Source organism: Panthera tigris, chromosome E1 (genome assembly GCF_018350195.1).
Source record: "Panthera tigris isolate Pti1 chromosome E1, P.tigris_Pti1_mat1.1, whole genome shotgun sequence".
NCBI lineage: Eukaryota > Metazoa > Chordata > Mammalia > Carnivora > Felidae > Panthera > Panthera tigris.
Window position 1 is genome coordinate 20,159,228 of NC_056673.1, and position 15,008 is coordinate 20,174,235.

Consider the following 15,008-nt stretch of genomic DNA (forward strand, 5'->3'; position numbering starts at 1 on the left):
TTGAGACTGCAGTACTGTGTGGACCTCAGAAGCTTTTCAGGTGCAAACTTCTAGAAGCTTAGGTGCATGCAGTTAAGAGTTTTTTGTGTTTGTTTTGTTTTGTTTTGTTTTGTTTTTTACTGTTAACAGATTGGAATCTTTTCTAAGTGTAATGCCAAATCTAAATGTGCCTCTGTTAGGATGGTTAACAGATGGATACAAAATTTTTTATTATGTTCCTGGAAAATTACATTATTTCTTTGATTAGATGGTTGTCTTCTGTTATTTAGCCTAAATGGCTTCCCTATTAACCTTTTCATCTTGGAAATTTGAACGTTACTATGTCCTGTGAAGAACTTTTTTGTAGAGGTGACTGCTATTCATATCTTGTATTGCACGTCTCGTACAGTAATACCTCTTGTTGACTTTTTGGCATCCATTTTTAAAAATCTTTTGCAAGGCAGTTTCGTGGTTATTTAAAGTATCAAGTGATCTGTACAAAACATAATTATTAATACGATGAACTCAAGTTGAGTTTTTCTCAACCTAAAGTTAAGACTTAAAATGGTGATAAGTCTTTATAACCTATATATGAACGTATAGATATGACCCGAAATCAGAGTTTTTGTCTTTGAAAAAAAGTTTTAACCTTGTAGGAAGATGTTGAAAACTGTTTTAATCATAAGAGTCTGTATTTAAGTGACAACTAGAAGAGATTGATTTAAACAAAACCTACAAATATCTACAAAGCTGAGTGCTAATTTAAATCACACATTTTGCTCCAGTGAAATGTTTTATAGCTTTTTTCTTATGATACCATTGAGGTTCAAAAATTCATAGCTTGAAAAGGCAACGTCCATGTATCACCGAGAATGCATTTGTTCCGTCTGCCAGCAGCGAAGCCCCATACTTTTTCTCTCACCTGCCTACTAAGTAGTTGTGGGATTAATACATATTTCTTGGATTAATACATATTTCTTAGATTTGGCAGCACGTTTATCATACTGCCAAAGAAGAACCTGTGTTGAAAATTTGTAAGGTAAAAAGGGCATGATTAAATTTAGAATGATTAAATAGGAAATGTTTTCCCAAACCACGTCTCAAGCATTTCATGTACAGGTTTATCAGCAAAATACAAATGGGTTAGTAATGTTTCAGAACTTTTACAAAGTTTTATTTACATTTAATGCAAAGATGATATATTTTATGCCAAGGTTTGTTGCTTTCTGAAGACTGAAGGGAGAAGATACCAGTACTTTTAAATAAGTGGTAGAATTTTAATTAAAAGTTAATCCAAAGTGTTACGCATGGCACTAAAGCACACCGTCTTCCTGTGTCGTGTTAGGTATATATAGCTGAAGTGGTGCCCATTTTGGTATTATTTATAGTGTAATTTGTGCATGCATCAGCATAATTAAGCTTCTAGAAAATACCTTTTACCTAACTGCTTCTGGGGTCCATAGTGTGGTTAAAACATGAGTGTAACAAATCATGTTGAAATAACTCTTACTTTGACTTACGCTGCTTTTAAGTAATAGGTGGGGTTGAGTTGAAGTAAACTATCTGCCTTCACAGAAGACAACCTTTAGGACTTGTTACATTCAGGCAGGCATTGTAATTGCCATAATTTAGGAAGTTGTAAGATTAGTGGGACTGCAAACGTTGGCTGTCCCTTCGTCCACTCCTATATCCTCCTTTTTTAAAAAAACAAAGTGACTTAACGTTTTGTCTGGCACTAGTTTCTATTGTGTGTAGATTTTACCTAACTGTATGACAGAACAAGACCAGCAGGTGAGGATCAACTTTTGAATGGCTGCTGGAATTCTCATTTAATCTGAGTACTTCTATATTTTAGTAATAATCTCAGACATTTTCCATTAGGAGTGGGGAAAATACTCTTCGTGTACTCCTGTTCCACTGATCGAGTTATATATTGAGCGTAAACTCAGCTTAATTGAACTTAGTTATTTGGGGGGAGATCCCCAACAAAAATAAGTATGGGTTCAGAGTGGAATTATAGCAGACATAGCTTTTTTTAAAAAAAAAGCTGCTCTTTTTTCCTTTGCTTGCTTGATCATGGGGATTTTTTTTTTAATGCATGTCTTTTAAATTAATTGGGTAATGTTTTTCTAAAATTAAAATTTTCTTCTTCCTATAGCCCTGCCATAGGACAGGCTGAGGCTGAGTCTCAGTGTTGCCCTGTTCAGTCTGAGGCAAGTGGGATTTATTTTATTCCTTATAGGGGCTTTCACAGCTTTATGGCTGTTGGATATTTATGTCCCCAAACTTGCAGCAAGTTTGGTGAAGGCCCCTAAATTTAATTAAACTTAGGATTTTTATACTCTTTTGGCAGAGAAGGCTCTATATTAATATTCACGTTTGACTGTGGTGTTAATAAACATAAATAAAAATATTTGATATATGTAATTTACTTTGTGTTAACAGCCTCAGTAAAGCTGGTATTGCTATATTGAACTTTAGTAAATTAACAAAATTTGACGGTTTTGATTTGGAGGCATGAAATGTTTCGTTCAAATTTTCCACTTTCACTTTTAGGAAAAACTTGTCATTTTCTTCCCAAACTGTTAAATTTAACCTCATGGATAAGTTTGATCATTGGAAATGCCACTGGTTACCGAAATCTGCATTCTTAATCCCAAAGTCAATGCTTTGAACATTAAGGTTGAAAGGTCATGTGGAAATGCTTGTGATTTTTTTTTAATATTTTCATACTTCACCACATTAGAGCAAATGTTAATGTAGAGCCCTGTGAAAGGTGGGAAGGTGGTGTGTGTGTGTGTGGTATGTATGCATATACACTACACATTGATAAAAGTAGTACAGACCTGTCAGTATGGGTAGATTACTATTTTTTAAGTAGCTAAACTGAAATTGAATCATGTGGTAAAGTTAGTACATTGAACTGTGGTTTTGGAACAGTCATTTTGAGGTTCAGCCTTAGTGAATGATATTTTATGCAATATGCACACATTAAAAGTATCCACATTTGTTCCCAACTAAAATTTGCTTATATTTGGTGAGAAACATGTTTATGTGTGTATGTTGTGGGCGTAAGAAGGAACTGGAAGAGAGGCCAAAACATGAACCTGGATTACTTTTCGTTCTTTCCTGTGTTTAAGCAACTGTTCTATCCAGATAGCATTTTCTTTCAAACAGTAACAGCATATAGTACAATGTTTAGCTAACCCAGGATTGTTTTCCTTGTGGTTTTAATTCTTGGAAGCATAAAGAAAAATTACTCATTACGTGAATTCCAAATTTTCAGTGTGTAATTAGAATATATGATTTTTCTCTGTAACTGAATCATGGAAAAAAGAGTTTAATGTTTGAAGAAAATTTTGTTACAACAAAAGAATACATTCATACCTTTGTTCAGTAATTACACCTTTTACATCTCCTTAACTGGAGATGTTTTCTGTTGCATCCACCATCCCCCAGTATAGTGAAATGTTCGAGTGAGGCTGCTGCTTGTGCTAATCTAATAGTGATAGTTGAAATAATTATAATTGAAATAGGCTCTTACATACTTGACTTCTGGGAGTTGGAGGGTCTCAGGGTGGCATAAATTGTTGAAGTTAATTTTCTTAATATCTCTGAAGTATGATTTTGAGAATTACATAACTTTCAGGTGTCTATTACTTCCACTGGTAAACTTGGTAAATGAAAGGAAGAAATGTGATAAAATTTTGTTTTGAGTAAACTGATACTTGTATTGGTTAGGGGATATAAAGAATATTTAAAATACAAAACTTTTGTATAAATCAGGTATGTCTTTTTAAAGAGGCAGTATTTATCTGCCTAATATTAAGTAACCTTTGTGTGTTATTTCAAAACAAAATCGGTTTTCTCTTACTGTAACTTTTATGGAAAAGTCTTCTAAAAGGAGAGCTTCAGTTATAAAACTTGACTCTGAGGCAGTTTTGTAAGTAAACATTCCCCTAGTTACACTTCTGCTTGCTATCTCATGACTTGAATATTAGTGAAGGTTTTTTTTTTTTTTTTTAACCCTTTATTTTCTGTCATCTGAATCACTTTAATAAATGACTTTTTTTTCCTAGCGTAGAAACCCTCTTTGTGCTATTTCTTGGCAAAATAATAAACAGTTACTTTAATGATGTTGTGTATAGTGTTATGCACATAGTGGATATTCACAATTTTGTGATTAATGTTGAATTTTCAGAACAGTACTTTTAATATCTTGCTCTTAGGCAACCCCTATTATGGATCTAAATCAAACTATTGTGTAGGAAATGGGGAAAGCGGGATTTCAGTTTGAGCACCCTAATACTTGAAATATCTCCAACTTTACCCCAGTGTTTTCATGTTCTTACTTGGCATTTTTGTTGAGAAATAATCAGCTTGAAAGTTGCAATTTTTTTAAAAGATTTCTTCAGTAAAACTAAGGAGAATTTCTTCTTCTAAGCACTGTTTTTTTGTTGTTGTTCTGAGCTCTATACATTCTCGCATAATAATTTGGCCATAAAGGGAAGAGCCTTTCATTTTCTAACCCTGGAAAAATAATATCTTGAAATAATATATTAATTTGAATTTTTTAAACAATCTCTCTTTAAATCTGTTCAATTAATCTTACATATCTTCGGGAAAATATCTTTATTTTACTAAAGCAGGATGTAGAAGTCATATTAAGGCAGAAATTGAAGATCTAAAGGAGCTCTTCACTGAAGCTAATTTGAACTATTTCTGTTTGAAGCAAATTGAATACTGTTACTATAAATCAAGACTGGTTCTTGGTTAGGTTCTTTAGAAGGCATATAATCAGCTATATTAGAATATGTTTGTGTGTATGTTTTAATTTTGATCAAATTAACTACAGAGAAGATACATGTGAGTAAACTATTTAAATGATTGATAACTTGGACCCCATCCATTAATTCTAAATGCTGTAATGGTGTGTAAGGTTGTATTATGGCACAGCTTCAGTAATATGCTGTGTGTTTGGTCAGGGGTTTGTGTAATGCTGTGTTTGTAAAGAGGGAAAGGCCTTTTTTGGAATTCTCCTGGCCCTTTGGCATTCTTACTGTGTCTGAGTTTTGTTGTTTTGTTTTGTTTTGTTTTGTTTTTAAGCATTATTGTATTTAAAGAATCTGTATGCCTTCGCTTTGGGTTAAATTTGAGGAACTGGCAGCGAAAATTATTGATGCTCAACTTTGATAAAAATGAAGAATGATGTTCATACAGACCAGTATTATTTGGGGGAGAGGTCTAATTATATAGTGTTATTAGGCTTAAGAACCTTAAATGTAGTGAAAGTTAACAGCCCTCCTGGTTTGCATTTGTGATTAAGGTTTCATCGAATCCTTTATTCCAGTGTAGCTTATTCTTAACATTTTATTCCTAAATGCTTGAGCAATCAGATGAAAATAAAATATGCAGCATCATTTCCTGTCTCTACTAATAAAACAAGGCTGCTTAATCACCCAAGTGAGCCAAGGGAAGAGTTACTGAAGTTTCTGTAGGTTTGAGTTAGAATAATATGGGGTGTGTATTTGAGCAAAGCCTTCCTTTTAGTTAGTAGTTTGTTAGTATACTTCGAGGAGAAACAATAGGTTTACTTTTCAGCCCATGTTTTAAATCCACAATCTCTAATAAAATGAAATCAAGTATTTTGAAAATTGAATTTTAAACTAATAAAAGTTGCTTTCCTCTGTTCGAGTATGTCTACACACACTTAAATTTAGAAATTACCATGTTGAGATTTTTTCCCCCCAAGTCTATGCCCCCCCTTTTTTAGAGTAACCAAAACTTCCACATATACATATCGGAATACATAGTTTATTAAAAGCGAGGTATGTCCAATAGATACACAGTGTTTTAAAGTCATTTTCATAAAGTCACTCTAAATAAAGAGCCAATGTAAGGTTACTTTTGTAAGACTTGGGGAAAAAGTTTAAAATGTATTAATGTCAGGCTCTGAGGAAATTTAATGCACATTGACTTTTTAAAACTATGGATTGAACTCCTCAGTTTAATACAATTTGTGTTTTTGTTAACTAGCAGCAGAATTTCAGCATTTGCTACTTACTGGTAGAGAAGAAAAATCCCACAGCCCTGCCAGTACAGGTTAGTTTAATCTGTAAGTACCTGATGTTCCTATTTTTTTCAAACATATCCATATAACCCACACAAGGAAGAAAGCTGTGCAGTTACATAAATGTGAGTATAACTAATAATAGATCCATTGGACACTTTTAAACACTCAGTTCTTGGGCCAAAGTAGCTCTAGGTTTGCTAATAACCTCAGTTGTAAGAGAGGTGTATTACTGCTCCTTTATATCTGGTTGTGGTTGACCCTAAATAAATACATTGTACATAAAAGGAAAAGACGGTGAAAGTTTCAATTGGCTATCCCCACGTGTTGGCATGTGATCTGGAGTGCAGGGCTTTGGGTCCAGGCTCTATTGAAGCCACTCTCATGGTGGTTACTCATACTTACCTTTTAACTTTTTACAGTATGAATCAACCTAAGAAAAAAGTCAAGTTTCCTTACCTCTAGCAGTGATAAATGGTGTGCAGTCATAAGCTAGAAAATGTTTTCATACTGTGTATTTTGTTAAATGTTTGTAGTAGCTCTTGCTGTAAATAAGTACTAATTTTGTTCACCTTTTTTTGTAAACTATAACTATTCTGTTGTTGCACCACCACTGTGGGCTCATTTTACTTTGAATTAAGAATAACAAAACTTTTTAATATTCAAATGAAAACTGACTACCCATCAAGAAACCTAGACAAATTCCTTGTATGTTTCCTTTTGAGGGGCAGTAAGGTCATAATGGCTTGTAAAAAACATGTTAAGGTTTTTATTACTGTCATTGGTTCTATCAGAATTCATTGTTGTCTTGAACCATCTTTGAGAGTTTCCTTTAACCTTTAAATATTATGCTTTTGTGTTGCTAAAAATTTTAAATGCAAAGGTAAAAAGAATAAAGCATACAGTTTGGTTTGCACAAGCCTGAACCATCCTTCAACTCTGTAGCATTGACTAGGATGCATGGCTACCTCCTTTACACCCTAAGTGTAATGATGTCTAATTTGAGAACATCTATCCATAAAACTAGTTGATCTTTTATTCCTATTAATTGGGGGTGGTGATTAGCCACTGAAAACAGACCATCTTAGTGTTATTTTGTTTGAAAGTCATGCATTTAGTTAATTAAAAATCTCACTATATCAACTGATAATAAAATTTTAAGATATCCACTTGTTTTTTTAATATAAAATTGCCTAAGGGCTTAAGTTTCATTGCCTTTCACAGTTTAATCTGTATAAGAAATGGCGTAGATACAGTGGAAATGGTTTTCCTTAAAACCATCTCTATAAAGCTGCCTTTCTGGTGAGTACTATTTTATACTTATATGTCACAGTTTTTCCTTTTAAGTTTAACTGAAATGGGATACTGATCAAAGAAGTGAGCAGTCTGAATTTGTACACTCTTTAGATAATATCTGAATCAGAAATGTATTTTATTTAAAAGTTGAATATTTCACTTCCTGACATTTCCCTAATAATCCAGGATCACTTTCTGACTTTGACTTAACAGACTAACTGGAAAACCTATTAACATATAAATCGTTTCCTTTTAGTGAGATGGAAAAAATGTTTTTATTCAGAATTATCTAGTATTTTTACAAATATTAAGATTTTCCTTTTAGCTAACAACCGAAAGTGTTTTCTCAATGCTTTCACTTCCCACACTGCATAGGTATAAAAGTTAAATAGCAGAATTTGTTCTCCGTGAAGCCGTTGTTGCAGTGATTCATGAGCTATTAAAGCCAAGGGTAGGGTTGAAGAAGGACTTGCCTGAAATGTTCCTGCAGACTAATGCTTTACAGGATTCCCTTTGAATGAACTTAAAAATTTCAAGTGTATTTTTAAATCTCTCTAACCTTGCATGGAAAATGTGGATTAGAAATGCTGGTTTCTGAGACTGTGTATGCCAGCAGAAATTAGCCTCTGGGTATATTTCTAATTACTTTATGCCCTGTTCAGTACTTTCCTTCAGTGTAACACATGGATTTTTTTCCTCTCTAGTCTTAAACCACATCCTAGATGATGTCAATATAAGCTAAGGATGTTTTCACATTGTATTTCCTGCTGTTATCTTTGTAAACCAACAATGAACAGTAAGCTCCTAATACTTTTTAGTATGGAAAATGATAGTCTTCTCTAAAATCTGAAAATTGATGTCTTGAGTATGTGATAATGGTGATGTATTCTTCTAGATAAGCACTAAACAAAGTATGGACCCTCAATTTATGTCTTTAAGATTTAAAGTGAAGTAAATTTCTAAGGAATTCTGTCCTTTCCTAGCAAGGATAAGCAGACATTGAAAATGTGGTAAGTATGTAACTGTGAATGCATGTAATAGTGGTGAGAGTAAGTAGCCAAATTTCCATAGCATAAAAATTACTTAGACATAAACAAGATTTCTTGAATTTCCTTTGCGACTTTATGTGTGTCTAGCATTTTTACAAATTTGTGTGCACAATGATTAAATTGGAATGTACCTTACTCCTTTGTCTGGTTTCTTTTTGTTTTGTATGGTGCTTTAAATACTAATTTTATTTCAAGCTTTTTTCAGGGTAGAAATAAGTGGCTGATAAAGAAAATACCTTCAAGAAGAATTATTTAAATGTTCCTATTTTAAAACCCAGTGATGACTTTCAGTTTTCTTAAAGCCTTTTGTTTTTCAGCTCCAGTTAAAACTGACAATAGACAGCAGATCAGAAATGGGAGAAAACAAAAACCTTTGTGCTCATTCTGAAATATTGTAGGAATTCATTATTGTCCCATAGTAAAATGTTGTTAAGCTAGTATTTGATTTTCGTGGAAGCAGTGCTTTTTTAAAGTAAGAGAAAAAGGTGATGAGGTTTGGAATCTCCCCTATTTTCCCTGGGGTGTTGTATTAAGAAGATAGTAAATGGAAACATTTCACTTGATACATCATGGAAGGTGATTTATTTCTGAGTAATATGTCCATTTCTTTTCAGACTAGCATTGTGTGAAGCAGTTCAGGATCCCAAAGGGTTTGTAGTAAAGAGGAGGCCCTTCTCAGTTCAGTCTACAGGTTTTATTTACCTTAGCATTATACTGGTAAGGAGTAAAATGGAAAAGCAAGTTTTACAAGGGGTATGATGGTAAGGGGGACCCGAACAAGCAAGGGAGAATAAATGGCTAGTCCATTTGTATGGTTAAATGATCTAGCTAAACAAACAAATTGGGTAGCAAAGTTTTTAATGTGGGTAAATGAACTAATTTAATGTTGTAATTAAATTTTAACTCTAAAAATTTACCAACATAAAAGCTCTAGTAATTAGTCTATTTTTATGGTTTGGAGGGAAGAGATGTTCCTTAGTGTATAGAACCATACACTAAGATTAAAACTCACAAAAGGCACTGAAGTTTTTTGTTTCTCTTTGAGGTAGTCTGGCGGGGGGGGGGGGGGGGGTGGGCGGTGTTTCCTAGGCTTTGAGAAAACCAAAACTACCATTTGAGAAATGGTGTTTTTTATTTTGATAGCTGAAGCAATTTTCGGTCTGTGTTTTCATCTAAAAGTTGAAGGATATTTGCTTCTTGCTAAAACTAAGCCTCTTTATTCCATGGTTATGGTTGCCCATTAACATTTGAGTGCCTGTTCTTTACAAAAATAAATAAAATCTTTGATTTATTATTTATGATACTACTTGTCTGAGCCCATTTTATTAAGTTGTATCCAGAACAGTTTATATTGAGAATGATTAAAATAATAAGCATCAACTGTCCTGAACATTTTTTTGGTGTGGAAAAGACAGGGCAGTTATTTTTATTAGAAATGGTGTGTCTAATGGGAGAAAATAAGAGGTAAATGAGGATATTTAGACTGTGGGTATATGGGGTATGTGATAAAGCGTTAATTGAAGTTGAACAGATAGAATGAACCAGAAGTGGTGTAGTCATTTAGACTAAGCATAAGATTAGAGCCTGGTTTTATGACCGTAAGCAAGTTATTTCTCTCAAATGATGATAGTTACAAATTTCCTAGGCCTGTGAGAAAATGTAAAGGCACTTAGCCCTGTCACACCAGTGGAGATTGCAAGGATGGGGTGGAGGCAGGCTGGAAACCTAAAAATTTTTCATTTAGGAAATGCATATGAATGCCTACCATACGCTTGGATGCCATCCTATGTACAGATAGATAGGAAATGGATCTAAAAGGGGACCTTGGAGCTGAGGGTTTAAGAAGTCAGCCCTTGCAGAAAGTCTTGCTGGGTGACCATATGCCAGGCAGAAGGGATAGTTGGTGTAGAAACCGGAAAGCATCACCTTTTTTTGAAGAACAAACAAATAATGAGTGGTGGGTTAGGAGGGGTTGTGGTGTAGTATGAGGATTTTGGAAAGGTTAGATGATAAGATCACACAGGACTGTGATTTGAATTTTATTCCAGTGGAAGTTATTGAAGGACTTTGAACTGGTGAGTAAATACATCTTTGGATTTTTAAAAGTTCACTCTGTGTTGTGTGTGGGTTGGGGGTCAGTGGGCATTATAAAGACTAGTTAGAAAGCAGGAAGAACCCTGACTCAAGACAGAACTCAGCAACTTGTGTTACGAATTACTTTTCATTGGAAAAATTAGATGATGCCAACCCTCTTTTAGGAGCAATGAAAAAGGCAACAAGGAGATTTGGAATTTAAACTTTTTTACACGTTTGATCTGCACCTGATCTGCAAGACTTTCTTTTAGGAAATATGTGCTGAGATCTAGTAAGATATTGAGACGTAAAAACAAAACCAAACTTCTGTCTTCTTTAGAGTTGGGTAGATACTAATAAAGTCAAAATGCCTCCCAGTGGATGTCAGTTTTGGAGAAAGGTAATTCCACGTGCATTGTATCAGGATAAATGTGGCATTTGAACTAGGTCTTGAAGGATTGTTAGGATATGGACACATTGAAAATAGTGTTCAGGAAAGAGGAAAATCCAACAATATATAGAGTTATGTGAAAGAGAATAGGATAAGGTAATTTGAGGCTAATGTGTAAAGGTCTTGAATACCACATTCAGGATATACATTTTCTCTAGGAATTGGAGTGATTTAAAGAAGTTAGCACTGAATAGAGCTATGGTTTTGGACTTCACATCTCAGAAGTACCCCAGATCTGCATTCCCACATCACCAGAGGCTGCCATAATTTCCTCATTGCTATTGGCCTGGTGATATGGGGGCAGTAGGATTCAGAAATTATTATTAGTCCTGACTGCTGTTGAGCTGGACAAGTTAAAAGAATTTCTTGGAGTGTCTGGCTGGCTCAATAGAGCGTGCAATTTGATTTCAGCGTCATGAGTTCAAGCTCCATGTTGGGCATAGAGTTTACTTAAAACACTTTCTTCTGTTCACCAAGTCTAGCTTAAAATGTTTTAGAAATCCCGTGTACCTCTGATCTTTGTTTTCCTTGGTTACCTTCCTGTAAATGCCTCAATTTTTTTTGCCATTTTTCCAATGGTAAGACCTTGCTCCCCTCCCCCAGTAACCTTTCTGTTACGCCCACAGAAGTCCTGTTGCATATAATTGAACTCCCCTCTTATCTGAATTCTGCATAGAACCTTCCTGAAACTTGGTTCTCCAGTGAGGTACAATGTCTAATATTTGTTTTGAGTGAATGTGCTATTCATCCTTCCAGATTATTTGTACCTGGAGTTTGAGAGAGCAAATCGGTGAGCGCTCATTACCTAAAATGAAACGAGTCATTTATAAAATCCATGCATTCTGTTTGCCCTCATGACGTCTTTATCCCTCTGCCTTTAATCCACAGACTCCTGAAGTTCCCCTTCATTGAAGTCTTTGGGTATATTGTGTAGTGGGTGCTCAATAAATTTGAATGAATGGTTAATATTCTTTCTCTTTGAATATTAGTTTTAGTGCTGTACTACTGAAGACAATCATGTAACCTTCCTTGCAATTTGGTGTCTAAATGTATAATTGGTAATTAAGGTGTATAACGTGTAAGACTGCATTTCAGTGTTTGCTGGGTTCCTGATGGTGCAAAGCAATTCCGTATAAGGATCTAGTCACCTTTCCCACATCTCTTCAAATCTTTATCCGTTGCCAACATCACCCGGTGCCACTACACATGCACTTGTCTGATGACTTTGCTTCCTAATTCATGAAGATAATAAAATCCAAGGCCCATAATTTTTAGATGACATATCTATGAAGTAACCTACAAATACCTACATTTACATTTTTTATTGCTTTGGACTAGGTATCCATTTTTTAACGGCTGAGCCTTTTTGCTACATTCTGGAGTAGCACCACCACTTTTTTTTTTTTTTTTAGTATTTTTTTAGAGCAGTTTTAGATTTACAACAAAATTGGAAGGAATGCACAGGGATTTATCTTATGCTTTCTGCCCTCACACATGTATAGCCTCTCATTGTTTACCAGAATGGCACTTTTTAAACCAAGGAAGAACCTACACTGATCTGTCACTGTCACCCTGTCGTTTGTACTGTAGGGTTTGCTCTTGGTGTAGTGTGTTCGTTCTACATGAGTTTGGATAAAAGTAAGATGGCATATATTTGTCATTATACAGAGTTTTCATCCTAAAAATCCTCTATGATCTGCCTGTTCATCTCCCTCACTCCCACACTTAGCAACTACCTATTCTATTTTCTTTTGTTACCGATTCATTTTCCTTTTTTGTAAGAATAGTTGACATGTATTAGTTTCAGGTGTACAACATAGTGATTGGACAGTTACATCTGTTATGGAATGCTCACCATGGTGAGCATAGTTACCATCTGTCAGCATACAGTTATTACAGTATTATTAACTGTATTGCTTGTGCTGTGCTTCGTCCCATTGACTTAACCTGGAAGCTTGCATCTTCAATTCCTTCACCTTTTTTGTCCATCTCACCTCCCTCTTTGGCAACCACCGGCTTGTACTCTGTATAAGTCTATTTCTGTTTTTGTTTTTTAGGTTTTACGTATAAGTGAAATCATAACCTGTTTACTTTTCTCTCTCTTTTTTAATGTTTATTTTCGAGAGAGAGTGCATGAGCAGGGGAGGGGGCAGAGAGGGAGACAGGATCCAAAGAAGGCTCCGTGCTGACAGAGAACCCAATTGGAGGCTCAAACTTTCAAACCAGGGTGTCATAACTTGAGTTGAAGTCAAGACACTCAACCACCTGAGCCACCCAGGCTCTTCTGCCTTTCTGTCTTACTTCACTTAGCATGATACTCTTAAGGTTCATCTTTTGAATGGCAAGATTTCATTCTTTTTAATTATGATTGAGTAATGTATGCACACTATCCATTCACCTATTGATGGACACTTAGTTTGTTTTCCTATCTTTGCTATTGTAAATAATGCTGCAGTAAACATAGAGTTACATACAACTTTTCAGAATAGTGTTCTTGTTTTCCCTAGGTAAGTAATCAGAAGTGGGATTGCTGGACTCTATGATATTTGTTTTTAATTTTTTGAGGAACCTTCATACTGTTTTCCATAGTGGCTGCACCAACTACATTTCCACCAGCAGTACAGAAGGGTTTCGTTTTCTCATCCTCACCAGCACTTTGATCATTTTTGTCTCATAGTTTTGCTTTTCCAGAATGTCCTATAGTTGGAATCATACAATATATAGCCTTTTCAGATTGGCTTGTTTCACTTAGAAATAAGCACTTAAATTTCCTCCGTATCTTTTCTGTAAGAAACTGCCAAACCATCCTCCACAGTGTCTGTACCATCTTCCCATTGCTCCACTGGTCTCTATTTGGTGTTGTCTGTATTCCAGAGTTTGGCCATTTTAGTAGGTACACAGTGTTATCTCATTTTACTTTGTATTTCCTGATAACATATAATGTGGGGCATCTTTTCATATGTTTGTATCTTGGTAAGGTGGGTGTTAAGGTCTTTGGTCCATTTTTTAATTGGGTTGCGTATTGTTGAGCTTTATGAGTTTGTTGTATATTTTTGACATACAGGTCCTTTATTAGGGACACCTGGGTGGCTTGGTGGGTTGAGGGTCTGACTTGATTTAGGTGATGTTGTGGTTCCTGAATTCAGCCCCGCATAGGACTCCACACTGACAGTGTGGCACCTCCTTGAGATTCTCTCCCTGTCTCTCTGCCCCTCCTGCACTCTGTCTCTCAAAATAAATAAATAAAACTTTTAAAAAGTCCTTTGTCAGATGTGTGTTTTCCAATTGCTTTCTCCCAGTTTGTGGCTTATCTTCTAATTTTGTTGATACAATTTTTTGCAGAGTGACTTTTACCTCCTTAGTAGTCTCTACATTATTTTTTTTGGTGTATCTTCATGTTTCTCATTATTTTAACGATTGCTCTTTTCCTTAAGGATAAAACTTGAATGATTGGAGTGGCATTAGGGGTAGGAGTAATGAATGACACTCATGTTTTACTTCTCTATTTGGTTTAGAAGACCATTCATAATCTGAAAATCTGTTTGTCTTCCCAGCTTCATTTCTTGTCATTCCCCCTGTGGTTCTCAGCCCAAGCTCTTTTTTCTTCCTGTATCTCCAAATCTCCCTATTTGCCTTGGTTAACTTCCACTTCCTCATGTACCAAATTTTAGCTTGGACGTTATTTCCTTTTATAAACCCCCAAGTCTTCTTGATGACCTTCATTTGTGCTTTCATTGATCCAGTTGTTTAACCTTTAGTTTTACTTGTTTGTACTGGGTACAACCTCCTTGAAGGTAGGAGTAGGTCTTATTCACTGCATTCCTAAAACCTAGCTTAGTGCTGCATGGTGCTTAATTAAAAAGGGGTACTCAATTGCTGAACCCAGTTAACTTGCCAGTAGTGGCAAGTTACTCAAGTGGCAGTTGATTCATCACAACAGACGAGAGGTCCATGTAGGTGCACGCCTTTATTTGAACATTGTGCAATCTAAATCTGACTCATGAGTCATGCTGTTATTTTTAAGCAGGCTCTAGAAGATACTTATTGATTGGCCAAAGAATAACGGATTTTAACAGCAGAGTTCTCTTGG

General features: G+C 35.2%; 1 long non-coding RNA gene across 1 annotated transcript; it reads left to right on the top strand.

The window, feature by feature from the left end:
- Positions 1-2,202: 2,202 nt before the first annotated feature.
- On the top strand, positions 2,203-8,374 carry LOC122233645. The gene is made up of 2 exons (XR_006211294.1): positions 2,203-6,081; positions 7,274-8,374. It is a non-coding gene; the product is annotated as an uncharacterized LOC122233645 (long non-coding RNA).
- Positions 8,375-15,008: the final 6,634 nt, after the last annotated feature.